Raw genomic sequence first — 18,675 nt, forward strand, 5'->3', positions numbered from 1 at the left:
AGTATTAACGAATGTGCACACAAGGGCGCTATTTAAATCAATATATTTATTTCTGACGCACAAAACAATTTAGGCAACAGGGATCTTAGTCCAGAAGGGGATTGAATGTCTCTGCTGTAATCAAGAAGCTTGATCTTGATGTCCAGCCACTTAGCTAGGAAGTAAGCAAACCAAATGCATAGCTGGAGCCCTAAGCTGGATTTAATTTATTTGACACATCTTAGATTTATTATAGTTATACTTAACTTATAGTTAAAAGCAGTGGCAGGGCACGCACCCCCACAGCCCCCACTAGGCGGGGGTGCCCCCAACCCTAAAATATATAAAATATATACTCTGAACAAAAATATAAATGCAACAATTGTAAATATTTTACTGAGTTACAGTTAATTTAAGGAAATCAGTCAATAGAAATAATGGCCCTAATCTATGGATTTCACAAGACTGGGCAGGGGTGCAGCCATGGGTGGGCTTAGGAGGGCATAGGCCCACCCACTTGGGAGCCAGGCCCAGCCAATCAGAATGAGTTTTTCCCCACAAAAGGGATATATTCCAGAAAGCAATACTACTCAGTTTCATCAGCTGTCCAGTTGGTTGGTCTCAGATGATCCCGCAGGTGAAGAAGCCGGATGTGGGCTGACATGGTTACATGTGATCTGCAGTTGTGAGGCCAATTTCACGTACTGCCAAATTCTCTAAGACAACATTGGAGGCGGCTTATGGTAGAGAAATGAATATTCAATTCTCTGGCAATAGTTCTGGTCCCACCGTGAAGCATGGAGGAGAAGGTGTGATGGTGCTTTGCTGGTGACACTGTCTGTGATTTATTTAGAATTCAAGGTACACTTTACCATCATGGCTTCCACAGCACTCTGCAGTGATACACCATCCCATATTGTTTGCGCTTAGTGGGATAATTTGTTTTTCAACTCTGTTGGTTACTACATGATTCCATATGTGTTATTTCATGGTTTGATGAATTCACTATTATTCTGCAATGTAGACATAGTAAAAATAAAGAAAATCCCTTGAATGAGTTGGTGTGTCCAAAATTTTGACTGGTACTGTTTAATATGTGTGTGTATATGTACATGTTTTAAATTATTTTTATACCATCAGTATTTCGAAACACCCCAGTATATTGTATAAACGATATATCGCCCAAGCCCGGTGTGTGTGTGTGTGTGTGTGCGTGCGCTCACGTATTCGCATGTGTGCTGTGTGTGGCATTGTTGTATTTATTTTTATTTTTAGAGGTTTCCATCATCGCCAATCGCTGTGATGGTGATCAGCGATTGGGATTCTAATAGTATGGCTGTCATAGGCTGGAGCGGAACCTGATTGTGTCTCTGTGTGTGTCTTGGTGTGTGTATGGGCATGCGTCTGGTGACAGCAGTTGTGTGACTGTGCGCTTGATCTTGTTTGTTCTTGTGTGTGTGGTCAGTGTGTGTGTGTGCCTGTTCTCTTTTAATGCTTCCATTTGCAGATGTGTGTATATTTGTATGTGCTACATGTGTGTGTTGTGGTGTTTTGTGCATGTGTGTGTAGCCTAGGCCTACCATTGCTACTGCATTATAGGGCTGAATAAGTGTGGAGGAGTGTGTATTTGGTAACTGGATGAAAGGAGCTCTTTGGAGATGGAGATGATACATTGCAGAATAATAGTGAATACATCAAAACTATGAAATAACACATATGGAATCATGTAGTAACCAACAAAGTATATATTGTAATGTGTGATGGACGTATGGGGGAATGGGGCCGTGTGTGTGTGTGTGTGTGTGTGTGTGTGTGTGTGTGTGTGTGTGTGTGTGTGCCCTGACCGGAGTTTGCACTTGTTGTAGGCCTATGCCACAGCACTGACACTGTAGCACAAAGCTGCGGGGACAGAGCGATAGCTGCCATTGTCTGTGTGTTTCAGCTAAAGCAGTGTGCTGATGTCCTATCTCTCTCTCTCTCTCTCTCTCTCTCTCTCTCTCTCTCTCTCTCTCTCTCTCTCTCTCTCTCTCTCTCTCTCTCTCTCTCTCTCTCTCTCTCTCTCTCTCTCTCTCTCTCTCTCTCTCTCTCTCTCTCTCTCTCACTCTCTCTCTCTCTCACTTAGGATTGACAAATCATACCGAAAACTGTACCTCTCTCAATCCCTGAGACCCTAACTTGTGACTTTTTCCTGTGATGTGCACGGGTTGGGTTCTCGGGAGCTGCGAGGGGTGCTCACACATCTCCAGAAAATGCATTTCATAAATAAATGAGTTTTTTGGGTGTCAGCGGAGAATAAACGCTGTGCTGGCAACAGAAAGAGAAGGAAAAAAATCTCATGTGAGACAGGAGGGGAAGAAATGCTCGCCTCATCTGACTGAAAAATAAAAGGAGAGGCATAGAATGAGGGAATTGTTACATAAGCGTGGGAATTGTTAGATGCTTAGTTCATATTGAGGTAATTTTCAGTGTGTAGAAGAGACAGAGTGAGTAGAGACATGGGGAGGAGGAGGCACAGAGCGGAGGTAGTAGCCTACTGTAGCACAGTGGAATGTAGGCCTGAAGGACATGTGACTGACTGGGATGGAGGGATAGAGGGAAATAGGAAAATAGGGATGGAGGGAGCAGGAGGACAAGGATGTGCTATGGGTGGGGTGACAGACATGGTGACATGTTAACACATTTTCTACAAAAAAAACAGGGAAGAGACCCCACCACAGCGCATCGATGGCCACATGTCCACTCATCCACTCGTCCTAGCTATCCTCCCTATTTCCCTTGCTCTTTTACTCATCCCCCTCATTAATTGATCAATACTATGGGCTTGTGGCCTCAGTTTTGAGAGCAGCACAAAGTACTGGTGAGAGCGTGGTCCTGACTGCTCGGTACACCTGTGTTTGACCTCATGGAAACCTTCGCCAACCCACCTCGGAGCTCAAGCTCACTCGTCTGTGTGTGTGTGTGTGTGTGTGTGTGTGTGTGTGTGTGTGTGTGTGTGTGTGTGTGTGTGTGTGTGTGTGTGTGTGTGTGTGTGTGTGTGTGTGCTCATATGTGTTGTGCAGTGGTACAGTCAACAAGCTCTTTTTTTATCCACGTTTCTCCAAACGTACATTTTCAAAGTGTTTTCGACACCCTGGGTTGCTCCTGCTGCTCTGTATCGTTCAATTTCTCCAAACATCACATTTCGAAGCTGCTGCTCTGTATCATTCAATTTCTCTGAATGTCAAATTTTGAAGTTAAAGAGTTACGTTTAGGCACTCATTATGAATGGTTAAGGTTTGGGTAAAAAAATGTAAAACTGGTGCACCACTGGGATCGAGCATACAACCTTCTGATCTAGAATCTTGGACTTACACCTATCCGTCATCCCCATCCACAACGCCCTTGCACAACCCAAGTCTTCTTGATGGTAATAGTGCTCACTGTTGTCCCTAGTGGCCGGTTTTGAAGGCATTTCCCGATGTCCTCAGGAAATATATAGATGTCCAATTTCTTGAACAATCCCCCTGGTTACAGTAGTGACTGATTACTTTAGCGTGTTGTGGTGATCTGTGGTATAGCATGATGCCGAATTGCTATTACAGTGGTGTGTGTGTAAGTGAGAGAGAGGGTGCTTATAGTGTATGCATATGTGTTTGAAAATGGATGTGCTTATACACCTGCGTGAAGGCATACATGAATGTACCGGTAACCGGCAAAATAAAGGAAACACTTGAGTAAATACAGTGACTTCGGAAAGTATTCATACCCATTTACTTTTTCCACATTCTGATACATTACAGCCTTATTCTAAAATGGATTAAATAAATAGAAATCCTTAGAAATACTTTATTTACATAAGTATTCAGACCCTTTGCTATGAGACCCGAGCTCCTGAGTTCCTCTGTGGAGATGGGAGAACCTTCTAGAAGGACAACCATCTCTGCAGCACTCCACCAATCAGGCCTTTATGGTAGAGGGACCAGCTGGAAACCACTCCTCAGTAAAAGGCACATGACAGCCTGCTTGGAGCACCTAAATTCTCTCAATCAATGAGAAACAAGATTCTCTGGTCCGAAGAAACCAAGATTGAACTCTTTGGCTTAAATGCCAAGCGTCACGTCTGGAGGAAACCTGGCACCATCTCTACGGTGAAGCATGGTGGTGGCAGCATCATGCTGTGGGGATGTTTTTCCGCGGCAGAGACTGGGAGACTCGTCAGGATCGAGGGAAAGATAAACAGAGCAAAGTACGAGAGATCATTGATGAAAACCTGTTCCAGAGCACTCAGGACCTCAGACTGGGGCGAAGGTTCACCTTCCAACAGGACAACGACCCTAAGCACACAGCCAAGACAACGCCGGAGTGGCTTCGGGACAAGTCTCTCAATGTAGCAGCAAAGGTGGGACCAACTCTGTATTAATGCCCATGATTTTGGAATGAGATGTTCGACGAGCAGGTGTCCACATACTTTTGGTAATGTAGTGTATTTGTGACCCGATTCAGGAAACTAGGTGTATGTCGCAAGTCACGACTTCACAGGAGAGCCGTTTGAAAGTAAAACATTTTTTTTAGCAAAATGCTTTTTTTGGCCGAAATGCCTTCTCGAACATGTGAACTTTCATGTGCCTTAATAACAAACTTGTATGCCATCTGTAAATACGAATCAAATTGTTAAATTATGAGCCTTGTTGGTTAAGCCACAGAAAAATCTATTTTCATGTTATCTCGAGGTAAACAAATCATCTGTCACGTCCTGACCATAGTAAGATGTTATTTTCTATGGTAGAGTAGGTCAGGGCGTGACAGGGGGTGTTTTTGTGTTTTTCCATGTTTTCTATTTCTATGTTTAGTTCTAGTTTTCTATTTCTATGTTGTTGTTTTTTGGGATGATCTCCAATTAGAGGCAGCTGGTCCTCGTTGTCTCTAATTGGAGAGCATACTTAACCTACCTACGCAAGCATCCCACCTACTCAACAGCCAGTGTAATCCCGTGGCGCGTTATTCAAATTCCTCAAAAATGCAAAAACTTCAATTTTTTAAACATATGACTATTTTACACCATTTTAAAGATAAGACTCTCGTTAATCTAACCACACTGTTCGATTTCAAAAAGGCTTTACAACGAAAGCAAAACATTAGATTATGTCAGCAGAGTACTCAGCCAGAAATAATCAGACACCCATTTTTCAAGCTAGCATATAATGTCACAAAAACCCAGAAGACAGCTAAATGCAGTACTAACCTTTGATGATCTTCATCAGATGACACACCTAGGACATTATGTTATACAATACATGCATGTTTTGTTCAATCAAGTTCATATTTATATCAAAAACCAGCTTTTTACATTAGCATGTGAAGTTCAGAACTAGCATACCCCCCGCAAACCTCCGGTGAATTTACTAAATTACTCACGATAAACGTTCACAAAAAACATAACAATTATTTTAAGAATTATAGATACAGAACTCCTTTGTGCAATCGAGGTGTCTGATTTTAAAATAGCTTTTTGGTGAAAGCACATTTTGCAATATTCTGAGTAGATAGCCCAGCCATCACGGCTAGCCATTTAGACACCGACCAAGTTTAGCCCTGACCAAACTCCGATTTACTATTACAAAAGTTTGATTACCTTTGTTGTCTTCGTCAGAATGCACTCCCAGGACTACTACTTCAATAACAAATGTTGGTTTGGTCCAAAATAATCCATCGTTATATCCAAATAGCGGCGTTTTGTTCTTGCGTTCAAGACACTATCCGAAGTGTAAATAAGGGTCACGAGCATGGCGCAATTCGTGACAAAAAATTCTAAATATTCCATTACCGTACTTCGAAGCATGTCAACCGCTGTTTAAAATCAATTTTTATGCCATTTTTCTCGTAAAAAAGCGATAATATTCCGACCGGGAATCTGCGTTTAGGTAAACAGAGGAAAGAAAACAAAGCATTCGGTCGACGCGGGCACGCGCCTGAGTCTCACAGTACTGTAACCAGCCACTACCCAAACGCGCTACTTTTTTTCAACCAGAGCCTGCAAAGCCACGATTCAGCTTTTTGCCGCCTTCTGAGAGTCCATGGGAGCCGTAGGAAGTGTCACGTAACAGCAGAGATCCTCTGTAATGGATAGAGATGGCAAAGAAGGCCAAGAAATGGTCAGACAGGGTACTTCCTGTACAGAATCTTCTCAGGTTTTGACCTGCCATTTGAGTTCTGTTATACTCACAGACACCATTCAAACAGTTTTAGAAACTTTGGAGTGTTTTCTATCCAAAGCAAATAATTATATGCATATTCTAGTTACTGGGCAGGAGTAGTAACCAGATTAAATCGGGTACGTTTTTTATCCAGCCGTGTCAATACTGCCCCCTAGCCCTAACAGGTTAACACGACAGACCAATGCTGGCACTAAGACCGCACTCAACTAACTCTACAAAGCCATAAACAAACAAGAAAATGCTCATCCAGAAGTGACAATACTAGTGGCCGGGGACTTTAATGCAGGCAAACTTAAATCAGTTTTAGCAAATTTCTACCAGCATGTCACATGTGCAACCAGAGGGAAAGAAACTCTAGAACACCTTTACTCCACACACAGAGATGCATACAAAGCTCTCCCCCGCCCTCAATTTCGCAAATCTGAGCATAATTCTATCCTCCTGATTCCTGCTTACAAGAGGAAACTAAAGCAGGATGTACCAGTGACTCGCTCAATACGGAGGTGGTCAGATGACGCGGATGCTACGCTACAGGACTGTTTTGCTAGCACAGACTGGAATATGTTCCGGGATTCATGTAATAGCATTGAGGAGTGTACCACCTCAAGTCATCGGCTTCATCAATAAGTGCATCGACGACGTCATCCCCAATGTGACCGTACATACATATCCCAACCAGAAGCCATGGATTACAGGCAACGTCCGCATCGATCTAAAGGCTAGAGCTGCCGGACTCTTATAAGAAATTCCGCTATGCCCTCAGACGAACCATCAAACAAGCAAAGCATCAACACAGGACTAAGATTGAATCCTACTACACCGGCTCTGATGCTCGTCAGATGTGGCAGGGCTTAAAAACTATTACGGAATACAAAGGGAAACCCAGATGCGAGCTGCCCAGTGACGCGAGCCTACCAGACGAGCTAAATGCCTTTTATGTTCGCTTCGAGGCAAGCAACACTGAAGCATACATGAGAGCACCAGCTGTCCTGGATGACTATGTGATAACGCTCTCAGTGGCCGATGTGAGCAAGACCTTTAAACAGGTTAACATTCACAAAGCCGCGAGGCCAAACAGATTACCAGGACGTGTACTCAAAGCATGCATGCACCAACTGGCAAGTGTCTTCACTGACATGTTCAAGCTGACCACCATAGTCCCTGTGCCCAAGAAAGTGAAGGTAACCTGCCTAAATGATTTCCACCCCGTAGCACTCACGTCGGTAGCCATGAAGTGCATTGAAAGGCTGGTCATGACTCACATCAACAGCATCTTCCCGGATACCCTAGACCCACTCCAATTCGCATACCGCCCAAAGATCCACAGATCCATCCATCCTCAGTCGCACTCCACACTGCCCTTTCCCACCTGGACAAAAGGAACACCTATGTGAAAATGCTGTTCATTGACTACAGCTCAGCGTTCAACACCATAGTGCCCACAAAGCTCATCACTAAGCTAAGGACCCTGGAACTAAACACCTCTCTCTGCAACTGGATCCTGGACTTCCTGTCGGGCCACCCCCAGGTGGTACGGGTAGGCAACAACACGTCTGCCATGCTGATCCTCAACACTAGGGCCCCTCAGGGATATGTACTTTTAGTCCCCTCCTGTACTCCCTGTTCACCCATGACTGCGTGGCCAAACACGACTCCCAACACCGTCATTAAGTTTGCTGATGACACAACAGTGGTAGGCCTGATTACAGACAACAATGAGACAGCCCATCGGGAGGAGGTCAGAGACCTAGCAGTATAGTGCAGGAAAACAACCTTTTCCTCAATGTGAGCGAGACAAAGGAGCTGATTGTGGACTACAGGAAAAGGCAGGCCGAACAATCCCCCATTCTCATCGACGGGGCTGTAGTGGAGTGGGTCGAGAGTTTCAAGTTCCTTGGTGTCCACAAACGATCATGGTCCAAACACACCAAGACAGTCATGAAGAGGGCACAGCAACACCTTTTCCCCCCAGGAGACTGAAAATATTTGGCATGGGTCCCCAGATCATCAAAAGGTTCTACAGCTGCACCATCAAGAGCATCCTGACCGGTTGCATCACCGCCTGGTATTGCAACTGCTCGGCATCTGACCATAAGGCGCTACAGAGAGTAATGTGTACGGCCCAGTGCATCACTGTGGCCAAGCTTCCTGCCATCCAAGACCTATATAATAGGCGGTGTCAGAGGAAAGTCCCAAAAATTGTGAGAGACTCCAGTCACCAAGTCATAGACTGTTTTCCAAGCTACCGCACAGCAAGCGTTACCGGAGCGCCAAGTCTAGGATCAAAAGGCTCCTTAACAGCTTCTACCCCCAAGCCGTGAGACTGCTGAACAATTAATCAAATGGCCACCGCAATATTTACATTGACCCCCTCCCCCTGCCCCTCCATTTGTTTTTAACACTGCAGCTTCTCACTGTTTTTTATCCATGCATAGTCACTTCACCCTACATGTACATGTACAAATGACCTCGACTAACCTGTACCCCCGCACATTGACTCGGTACCGTTACCCCCTATATATAGCCTCATTATTGTTATTTTATTTTGATATTTTTTACTTTAGTTTTATTTGGTAAGTATTTTCTGAACTACACTGTTGGTTAAGGGCTTGTAAGTAAGCATTTCACAGTAAGGTCCACACTTGTATTCGGCACGTGACAAATAAAGTTTGATTTTGATTACTTTTTTGAGATACGAATAATATTACCACACAAATCATACACGTAATGTTAACTAGCGAGCCAGCCGGCTAACGTTAGCTAGCTAACAGTACGCTTTAACCTCTTATGGCTAGGGGGCAGTATTTTCACGGCTGGATAAAAAACGTACCCGATTTAATCTGGTTACTAATCCTACCCAGTAACTAGAATATGCATATACTTGTTATATATGGATAGAAAACACCCTAAAGTTTCTAAAACTGTTTGAATGGTGTCTGTGAGTATAACAGAGCTCAAATGGCAGGTCAAAACCTGAGAGATTCCTTTACAGGAAGTGGCCTGTCTGACCATTTCTGGAACTTCTTTGCCATCTCTATCTTTTACAAAGGATCTCTGCTCTAACGTGACACTTCCTACGTCGTCCATAGGCGCTCAGAGCCCGGGAAAAAACAGAATGTCGTCATCCCAGCCCCAGGCTGAAACACATTATCGCCTTTCTCAAGTGGCCGATCAAGGGACTGTGGGCTTAGGCGCGTGACCTGGCCGCCCCCGTCTTTGTGATTTTTTCCTCTGTTTGCCGAAAAGGAGATTCCCGGTCAGAATATTATCGCTTTTCTACGAGAAAAATGGCATAAAAATTGATTTTAAACAGCGGTTGACATGCTTCGAAGTCCGGTAATGGAATATTTCGAATTTTTTTGTAACGAATTGCGCCATGCGCGCGACCCTTCTTTACCATTCGGATAGTGTCTGGGATGCACGAACAAAACGCCGCTATTCGGATATAACGATGGATTATTTTGGACCAAACCAACATTTGTTATTGAAGTAGCAGTCCTGGGAGTGCATTCTGACGAAGACAACAAAAGGTAATCAAACTTTTATAATAGTAAATCTGATTATGGTGAGTGCTAAACTTGCCGGGTGTCTAAATAGCTAGCCCGTGATGCCTGGGCTATGTACTTAGAATATTGCAAAATGTGCTTTCACCAAAAAGCTATTTTAAAATCGGACATATCGAGTGCATAGAGGAGGTCTGTATATATAATTCTTAAAATAATTGTTGTGCTTTTTGTGAACGTTTTATCGTGAGTAATTTAGTAAATTGTTAGCGAATTCCCCGGAAGTTTGCTAGTTCTGAACGTCACATGCTAATGTAAAAAGCTGGTTTTTGATATAAATATGAACTTGATTGAACAAAACATGCATGTATTGTATAACATAATGTCCTAGGGTTGTCATCTGATGAAGATCATCAAAGGTTAGTGCTGCATTTAGCTGTCTTCTGGGTTTTTGTGACATTATATGCTAGCTTGAAAAATGGGTGTCTGATTATTTCTGGCTTGGTACTCTGCTGACATAATCTAATGTTTTGCTTTCATTGTAAAGCCTTTTTGAAATCGGACAGTGTGGTTAGATTAACAAGAGTCTTGTCTTTAAATAGCTATAAAATAGTCATATGTTTGAGAAATTGAAGTAATAGCATTTCAAATGTTTTGAAAATCGCGTCACAGGATTCAACTGGCTGTTACGTAGGTGGGACGAATTCGTCCCGCCTAGCCCAGAGAGGATAAACTTACGGACACCAGTCCTCACATCTTATGGAACTGAGGTTGACTTACGTCATCAGGCTTTTGTACAAGGGGGAGAGAAGGGTGTGTTTATAGTCCTCAACCGATGTCTGTTCATCTGGGTGTGGCCACTGAGTGAGCATAGTTTACTTATGAAAACAATTCTCTCATTTAGAAGCTAAAATTACATTTAATCTTTTCACAAATAGTTTAATTTTTAAACATTTAAATTGCACAACAATTCCTTGTGAATCTGATAACTAGAATGTGTAGACTTTCCAAGACACAATTTATGTCGTCCTGTCATCAGATATAATGTTCCAGACAACAACTGATCTGACATCATATTCTTTAAGTACCAACGGACACTTTCAACTGGTTAAGAAAGGGAAATATTGTTCCATTCCCCAACCTGTTGATAATACCATACTTTCTCTATGTTAACAAAGTGCTTTCCAAGACTCCATTCTGTAGAGTGGAAAGAAAAGGGGGAAAGGGCAACGTTATGACAGTTTTATCTTACCAAAAAAGTATTTGGTGATCAAAAACATTCTTATAATTTTTGTGTTATGTTATCATTTTAATGGTAGCGCAAACCTTAAATAGAACTTAATGGGAATGTTAGCTATTGTTCTGGGAATATTCCCTGTTTGATAGGCTGAGCTGAAATAGCAGAATCCACTGATTTGAAGGGGTGTTCACATACTTTTGTATATATAGGAAATGTGAAAAAAGCGTGTTTTCTATGATCTGTGGTTCAAAAGATAAGATCCTAAAAAAATAATTCCCTTTGACACTTTATAAGGTAGAATCTAACGTAAGAAAAACTGTGATTTTCAAAACCTACAATGAGTTTCTAGCCAGAAGAAGAGTATTTTCTTACTCCCCATGTTACCATGAAAAAAAATCACTGTTTTAAAATGTTTTACCTTTTGCTGATGTCATCGGGTATAACTTTTCATGTTATATTTTTTTTCTACAAAACATAAAAATGCGCAATGTAAAAACTGTATTAGTGCTGGAGATAATGAATATGAAGTTGAAAAGTGTCGGAGTTTCCTTTTAAATTATGATCAAAACTATAATTTTAACATCTACAGTGCCTTCAGAAAGTATTCATACCCCTTGACTTTTTCCACATGTTGTTACGTTACAGCCTTTTTCTAAAATGGATTAAATTAAACAATTTCCTCATCAATCTACACACAATACCCAATAATGACATAGCGAAAACAGGTTTTTAGATGTTGGCAAATTTATTAAGAACAGAAATACCTTATTTGCATAAGTATTCAGACCCTTTACTATGAGACTCGGAATTGAGCTCAGGTGCATTCTGTTTCCATTGATTATCCTTGAGATGTTTCTACAACTTGATTGGAGTCCACCTGTGACAAATTCAAATGATTGGACACGATTTGGAAAGTCACACGCCTGCCTATATAAGGTTCCACCATTGACAGTGCACGTCAGAGCAAAAACCAAGCCATGAGGTCGAAGGAATTATCAGTAGATCTCCGAGACCAGATTGTGTCAAGGCACAGATCTGAGGAAGGGTACCAAAACATTTCTGTGGCATTGAAGGTCCCCAAGAACACAGTGGCCTTCATCATTCTTAAATGGAAGAAGTTTAGAACTACCAAGACTCTTCCTAGAGCTGGCTACCCGACCAAGCTGAACAATCTGGGGAGAAGGGCCTTGGTCAGGGAGGTGATCAAGAACCCAATGGTCACTCTGACAGAACTCTAGAGTTCTTCTGTGGAAATGGGAGCACCTTCCAGAAGCCCAAACATCTCTGCAGCGAGTCACAAATTAGGCCTTTATGGTAGAGTGGCCAGACGGAAGCCACTCCTTAGTAAAAGGCACATGACAAACCGCTTGGAGTTTGCCAAAAGCACCTAAAGACTCTCAGACCACGAGAAACAAGATTCTCTGGTTTGATGAAACCAAGATTGAACTCTTTGACCTGAATGCCAAGCGTCATGTCTGGAGGAAACCTGGCACCATCCCTACTGTGAAGCATGGTGGTGGCAGCATCATGCTGTGGAGATGTTTTTCAGCAGCAGGGACTGGAAGACTAGTCAGGATAGAGGCAAAGAGAAACGGAGCAAAGTACAGCGACATCCTTGATGAAAACCTGCTCCAGAGTGCTCAGGACCTCAGACTGGGGCAAAGGTTCACCTTCCAACAGGACAACTACCCTAAGCAAACAGCCAAGACAACGCAGAAGTGGCTTCGAGGCAAGTCTCTGAACGCCCTTGAGTGGCCCAGCCACAGCCCGGACTTCAACCCGATCAAATATCTTTGGAGAGACCTGAAAATAGCTGTGCAGCAATGCTCCCATTCAACCTAACAGAGCTTGAGAGGATCTGCAGAAAATAATGGGAGAAACTCCCCAGATACAGGTGTGCCAAGCTTGTAGTGTCATACCCAAGATGACTCGAGGCTGTAATCACTGCCAAAGGTACTTCAACAAAGTACTGAGTAAAGGGTCTGAATACTTACGTAAATATAATATTTCCGTTTTTTTTATATAAATGAGCAAAAATGAAGGAAAAAAAATAGTTTTTGCTTTGTTATTATGGGGTAGTGTGTGTAGATTGTTGAGAAAAAAAATATTTTATAAATGTTTTATTATGGCTGTAACTAACAAAATGTGGAAAAGGTGAAGGGGTCTGAATACTTTCAAAAGGAAGTTTTTACGGTACACCTCACTGCAATCTGGCAGGCAATAATTTAGAATGATTTCTGAAATGAAGTTTGTAGGGAATTTTAAAGTCATAACATCCCAACTTCACAGTATATAAAGAAGGATTGGTAGGGTAAGAAATAACAGAGGATACTTATTTTTCTAGTTTTAGTTATCCTCTCTTTTGTAAAGACACAGACCACAATCTGTAGATCATAGTAAATGTGTAAATAGTTTTATATTTGTGTTAGTTTCATCCCAGTTGCACAGTGAATTCATTCCAGGGATAACACTCCAAATCTCCTAGGTTTTATCCCCGCTTGAGACTATCATCAAAATAAGTTTGTACAAAATAAGTTGGTACAATAAATGTCTAATAAATTGGAACGTGATAAAAGAAAATGTAATGTGTTTTTACATGGATTGTTGTACAACTAACTTCCTGTAAACACATGAATGAAACTTCCATGGACTGTTCAAAACTTAGTTTTATCATTCTGGGAACATTGGAATAAGATTCTAAGAAGAGTAAGAATGTCATCACAACTGGACAGACTTTGTGTTGTGGGAACCTTTTTCTTGTAATGTCCCCACAATGTTACCACAAACTAAAGAAATATGTTAGGAACTTTTAAAGAACATACAAGTGTTCTGGGAATGTTCAAGTGAAGGTTTTTTGCACCCAATAATAAACATTATATAATCATCTAAACAACTGGACAGTTTGTGTTTTGGGAGCTCCAAAAGTATTGGGGCAGTGATAATGTTGTTGTTTTGGCTCTACTCCAACACTTTGGATTTGAAATGATACAATGTGCAGACTGTCAGCTTTAATTTGAGTGTATTGCCACTGTCACTATGTGCCCATCAAGACCACACAGCAGTAGCACAACTGCCAGCACATGTAATTTACTTTCTATTCTCCACTCTACTGATGATGATGACATGGAAAATTACTCGGCCTCTCACACACACACGTACACACATGCACACCTCCAGATTGTTTCTGTTTCTTACACCTCGCATACACTACTGACACTCTGTCACACCCACGCTTGTGTCGTTTCAGATGTCTTAGCTTTCTATAAGCTAAGACAAATACACATGTAGTTGTAAGTCTAGCCTGGTTCCTGATCTGTTTGTGCTGTCTTGCCAAGTCCTATGGTCATTCCTGCACTAAACTTATGACAATGACCAAACGATTTAGCAAGACAGCACAAACAGATCTGGGGCTAGGTTAAGACGATAGGACCTTGCCTTTAGTCAATCAGAGAGAGGGCCTCGTTCCCAGGCACTGAGCTGTGGTCAGTCAATGGTTTAAGGGGGGCTGAACTTCTTGATTCTGCCTCATTTTTTGACTTGGTCATTAAGAAATGCAGCGGCCATGACTGAAGCCAAACAAGAATTGCCTTGGGGGGGTGGTTTAATGTGGGTGTCTCTTGTGTGTGTGTGTGTGTTGGCACGTGGCAATCGTTTGTACATTCACCATGCCAATACAGTACACAGTTACAGCCACTCACCATTGTAGATAACTTGAAACAGTCTAACCACGTCTTGTGTTTTGAAGTCACCTAGGCTCACTAGTGCTAGCCAACTTCTTTTGCAAATTATCTTCAGTGGGCTGGTATGCGACCATAGAAAAATGTGTTTGACGTTGAATAGCCTATCGCTGGGGCTAGTTAGGGACTGTCAATAAATTATACAATGTAAATGGAACAATATTTTCGGGTTGCATATATTTTAGTTGTCAATATTTGTATATGAATTTATACAATTTAGAGTTGGTTTGAAGTTCTAAGTAATTTAAATTTAGAACTAAAATATTGTCCCATGTACATTGTTAAATTAACTGATGGTCCCTAACTAGCCCCATAAGGATATTGAATGTCAAACCAAATTGACCATGGGCATTATGGTCTGGGTTTGATGATTACTTGGGTGCTGTCATGTGGTAATGATTGAAATGAACCCAACCCGAAGAACAATGTTACGGTACCCTTCATTTCTTGACATGTCATTTTTTTCTATTACCTCGCAAATCTCAGTATTGGACGAGACTGACTTTATGACCCAAATTATCCTATTTACACTTTGCAGTCAGTTTTAACACTAGAATACATGTTTCTGACTCATATTGATGCCACAAAGGCCATTTTCTAAATTAAATGTTGCTTCTTAGGGGCAGTTCCTCTTTAATGTAGTAGAGGTGGAGCGGAACAGAGCCATGAAAGCGAAAAAGGAGCACAAAAGGCATCCTGTTCACCCTCTCTCCCTCTACCTTTTTCCCTATGTTTTCCAGCTGTGAGCACGGGGTGAATGTGCCACCTACTCTCTCCATCCTCCCCATCCCTCTCTCTCGTGCTCTCTCTCTCTCTCTCTGTCAACTGAAGTCCTTTCATAATGAATGGCAAGGTAGGATAATAGCCTTCACATTGCTATGGAAACCAGACAGGAGCCCCTTTTTCTCAAGCAACCAAATGATGGTGGAATTTGAGGATAAACTCTCTCTTTTTCTCCCCCTTTTCCCACTGTCACAGCCAGCCAGTCCCAATGACTCTCTCTTACTCCCTCAATCTCATTCTGCTCTCACTGCCTTTTTTGTCTATTTGCGATTCTTATTTTTTGTCTAATACTGTTCTACTTACCTCTCTTCCCTCTTTTCTCACGTGTCCTCCATTTGCCACACAAATAAGATTCAGATTGGAAGAGCAGGAACAAATTGGTAGAACCGCCTTGGAAAAGTACATGTTCTTAAAATAAGAATTTCTTAGGATCCCATCTAATGTTCTTTATCCAAACATCCCTTACACCAACCAGGCAGTGCTCACAAAGGGATCATTGACTTGCCAGCTCTCTGATATTACATCAACCACTTGTGTTTATCCGGACCTACCTTCCTCTCTAAAACCACCTCGTCTTGATGCACCTCAATTATTATTATTATCCAGGATCAGTGTTTATTCTCATCACACACTGGCCTTTTCTATGAGCTGGATCCAGATCATTTCAGTAGGGTCATATATGAATAGTTGTGTCAAATAATAATTGAGGTGCATCAAGACGAGGTGGTTTTAGAGAGGAAGGTAGGTCCGGATAAACAGAAGTGGCTGATGTAATATCAGAGAGCTGGCAAGTCAATGATCCCTTTGTGAGAGATGGTGACCGTGCATCAAAGCTGGGACCGAGAGACTGAAAAAAAGCTTCTATCTCAAGGCCATCAGACTGTTAAACAGCCATCACTAGCACAGTGAGGCTGCTGCCTACATACAGACTTGTAATCACTGGCCACGTTAATACATGAAACACTAGTCACTTTAATAATGCCACTTCAATAACGTTTACATATCTTGCATGTTATTATGTTACTATTAATGGTGCGTGCTAATAGCATTTCAATCGGTGACGTCACTCACTCTGAGACCGTGAAGTAGTTGTTCCCCTTGCTCTATAAGGGCGGCGGCTTTTGTGGAGCAATGGGTAACGATGCTTCGTGGGAGGCAGTTGTTGACGTGTGAAGAGGGTCCCTGGTTTGAGCCCAGGTAGGGGTGAAGAGAGGGACAAAAGCTATACTGTTACATTGATGCTGTTGACCCGGATCACTGGTTGCTGCGGAAAAGGAGGAGGTCAAAAGGGGGGTGAGTGTAACCGATGTGAAATGGCTAGCTAGTTAGGTGGATGCGCGCTAATAGCGTTTCAATCAGTGACGTCACTCGCTCTGAGACCTTGAAGTAGTTGTTCCCCTTGCTCCGCAAGGGCCGTGGCTTTTGTTGAGCGATGGGTAACGATGCTTCGAGGGTGGCTGTTGTCGATGTGTGCAGAGGGTCCCTGGTTTGAGTCCAGGTAGGGGCGAGGAGAGGGACAGAAGCTATACTGTTACATATATACTGTATTCTATGCTCTCTATTGCATCTTAGCCTATGCTGCTCTGACATTGCTCATCCATATATTTCATTTATATATTCTTATTCCAATCCTTACTTTTGTGAGTATTAGGTATTTGCTGTGGAATTGTTAGATATTACTTGTTAGATATTGCTGCACTGGCGGAACTAGAAGCACAAGCATTTCGCTTCACTTGCAATAACGTGTATGTGACCAATACAATTTGATTTGAAAACCTGTTCTCTATGTAGTGCACTACTTTCGACCAGGGCTGGTCAAAAGTAGAGCACTACAGTGCCTTGCAAAAGTATTCATCCCCTTGGCGTTTTTCCTACTTTGTTGCATTTACAACCTGTAATTGAAATGGATTCTTATTTGGATTTCATGTAATGGACATACAAAAAATAGTTCAAATTGGTGAAGTGAAATGAAAAAACCAAAAAGTGGTGTGTGCATATGTACACCTGAAACCCCACCTCTTTAAGGAATACCTGGGATAGGATAAAGTAATCCTTCTAACCCCCCCCCAAAAAAATATATATAGATGTACTATTGTAAAGTGGTTGTTCCACTGGATATCATAAGGTGAATGCACCAATTTGTAAATCGCTCTGGATAAGAGCGTCTGCTAAATGACGTAAATGTAAAAATGTAAATGTATTCACCCCCTTTGCTATGAATACCATAAATAAGATCTGGTGCAACCAATTACCTTCAAAGTCACATAATTAGTTAAATAAAGTCCACCTGTGTGCAAGCTAAGTGTCACATGATCTGTCACATGATCTCAGTATATATACACCTATTCTGAAAGGCCCCAGAGTCTGCAACACCACTAAGCAAGGGGCACCACCAAGCAAGCGACACCATAAAGACCAATGAGCTCTCCAAACAGGTCAGGGACAAAGTTGTAGAGAAGTACAGATCAGGCTTGGGTTATAAAAAAAATATCAGAAACATCCGACGGAGCACCATTAAATCCATTATTAAAAAAAATGAAAGAATATGGCACCACAACAAACCTGCCAAGAGAGGCCCGCCCACCAAAACTCATGGACCAGCCAAGGAGGTCATTAATCAGAGAGGCAACAAAGAGACCGAAGATAACCCTGAAGGAGCTGCAAAGCTCCACAGCGGAGATTGGAGTATCTGTCCATAGGACCACTAAGCTGTACACGTTTGGTGTTTGACAAAAGTCATGTGGGAGACTCCCCAAACATATGGAAGAAGGTACTCTGGTCAGATGAGACAAAAATGTAATGCAGCTTTTTGGCCATCAAGGAAAACGCTATGTCTGGCGCAAACCCAACACCTCTCATCACCCCGAGAACACCATCCCCACAGTGAAGCATGGTGTGGGGATGTTTTTCATCGTCAGGCCCTGGGAAACTGGTCAGAATTGAAGGAATGATGGATGGCGCTAAATACAGGGAAATTATTGAGGGAAACCTGTTTCAGTCTTCCAGAGATTTGAGACTGGGACGGAGGTTCACCTTCCAGCAGGACAATGACCCTAAGCATACTGCTAAAGCAACACTCAAATAGTTTAAGGCCTAGTCAAAGCCCAGACCTCAATCGAATTGAGAATCTGTGGTATGACTTAAAGATTGCTGTATACCAGCGGAACCCATCCAACTTGAAGGAGCTAGAGCAGTTTTGCCTTGAAGAATGGGCAAAAATCCCAATGGCTAGATGTACC

This window comes from Salmo salar, chromosome 10, assembly GCF_965601325.2.
Source record: "Salmo salar chromosome 10, fSalSal1, whole genome shotgun sequence".
Taxonomy (NCBI): Eukaryota; Metazoa; Chordata; class Actinopteri; order Salmoniformes; family Salmonidae; genus Salmo; species Salmo salar.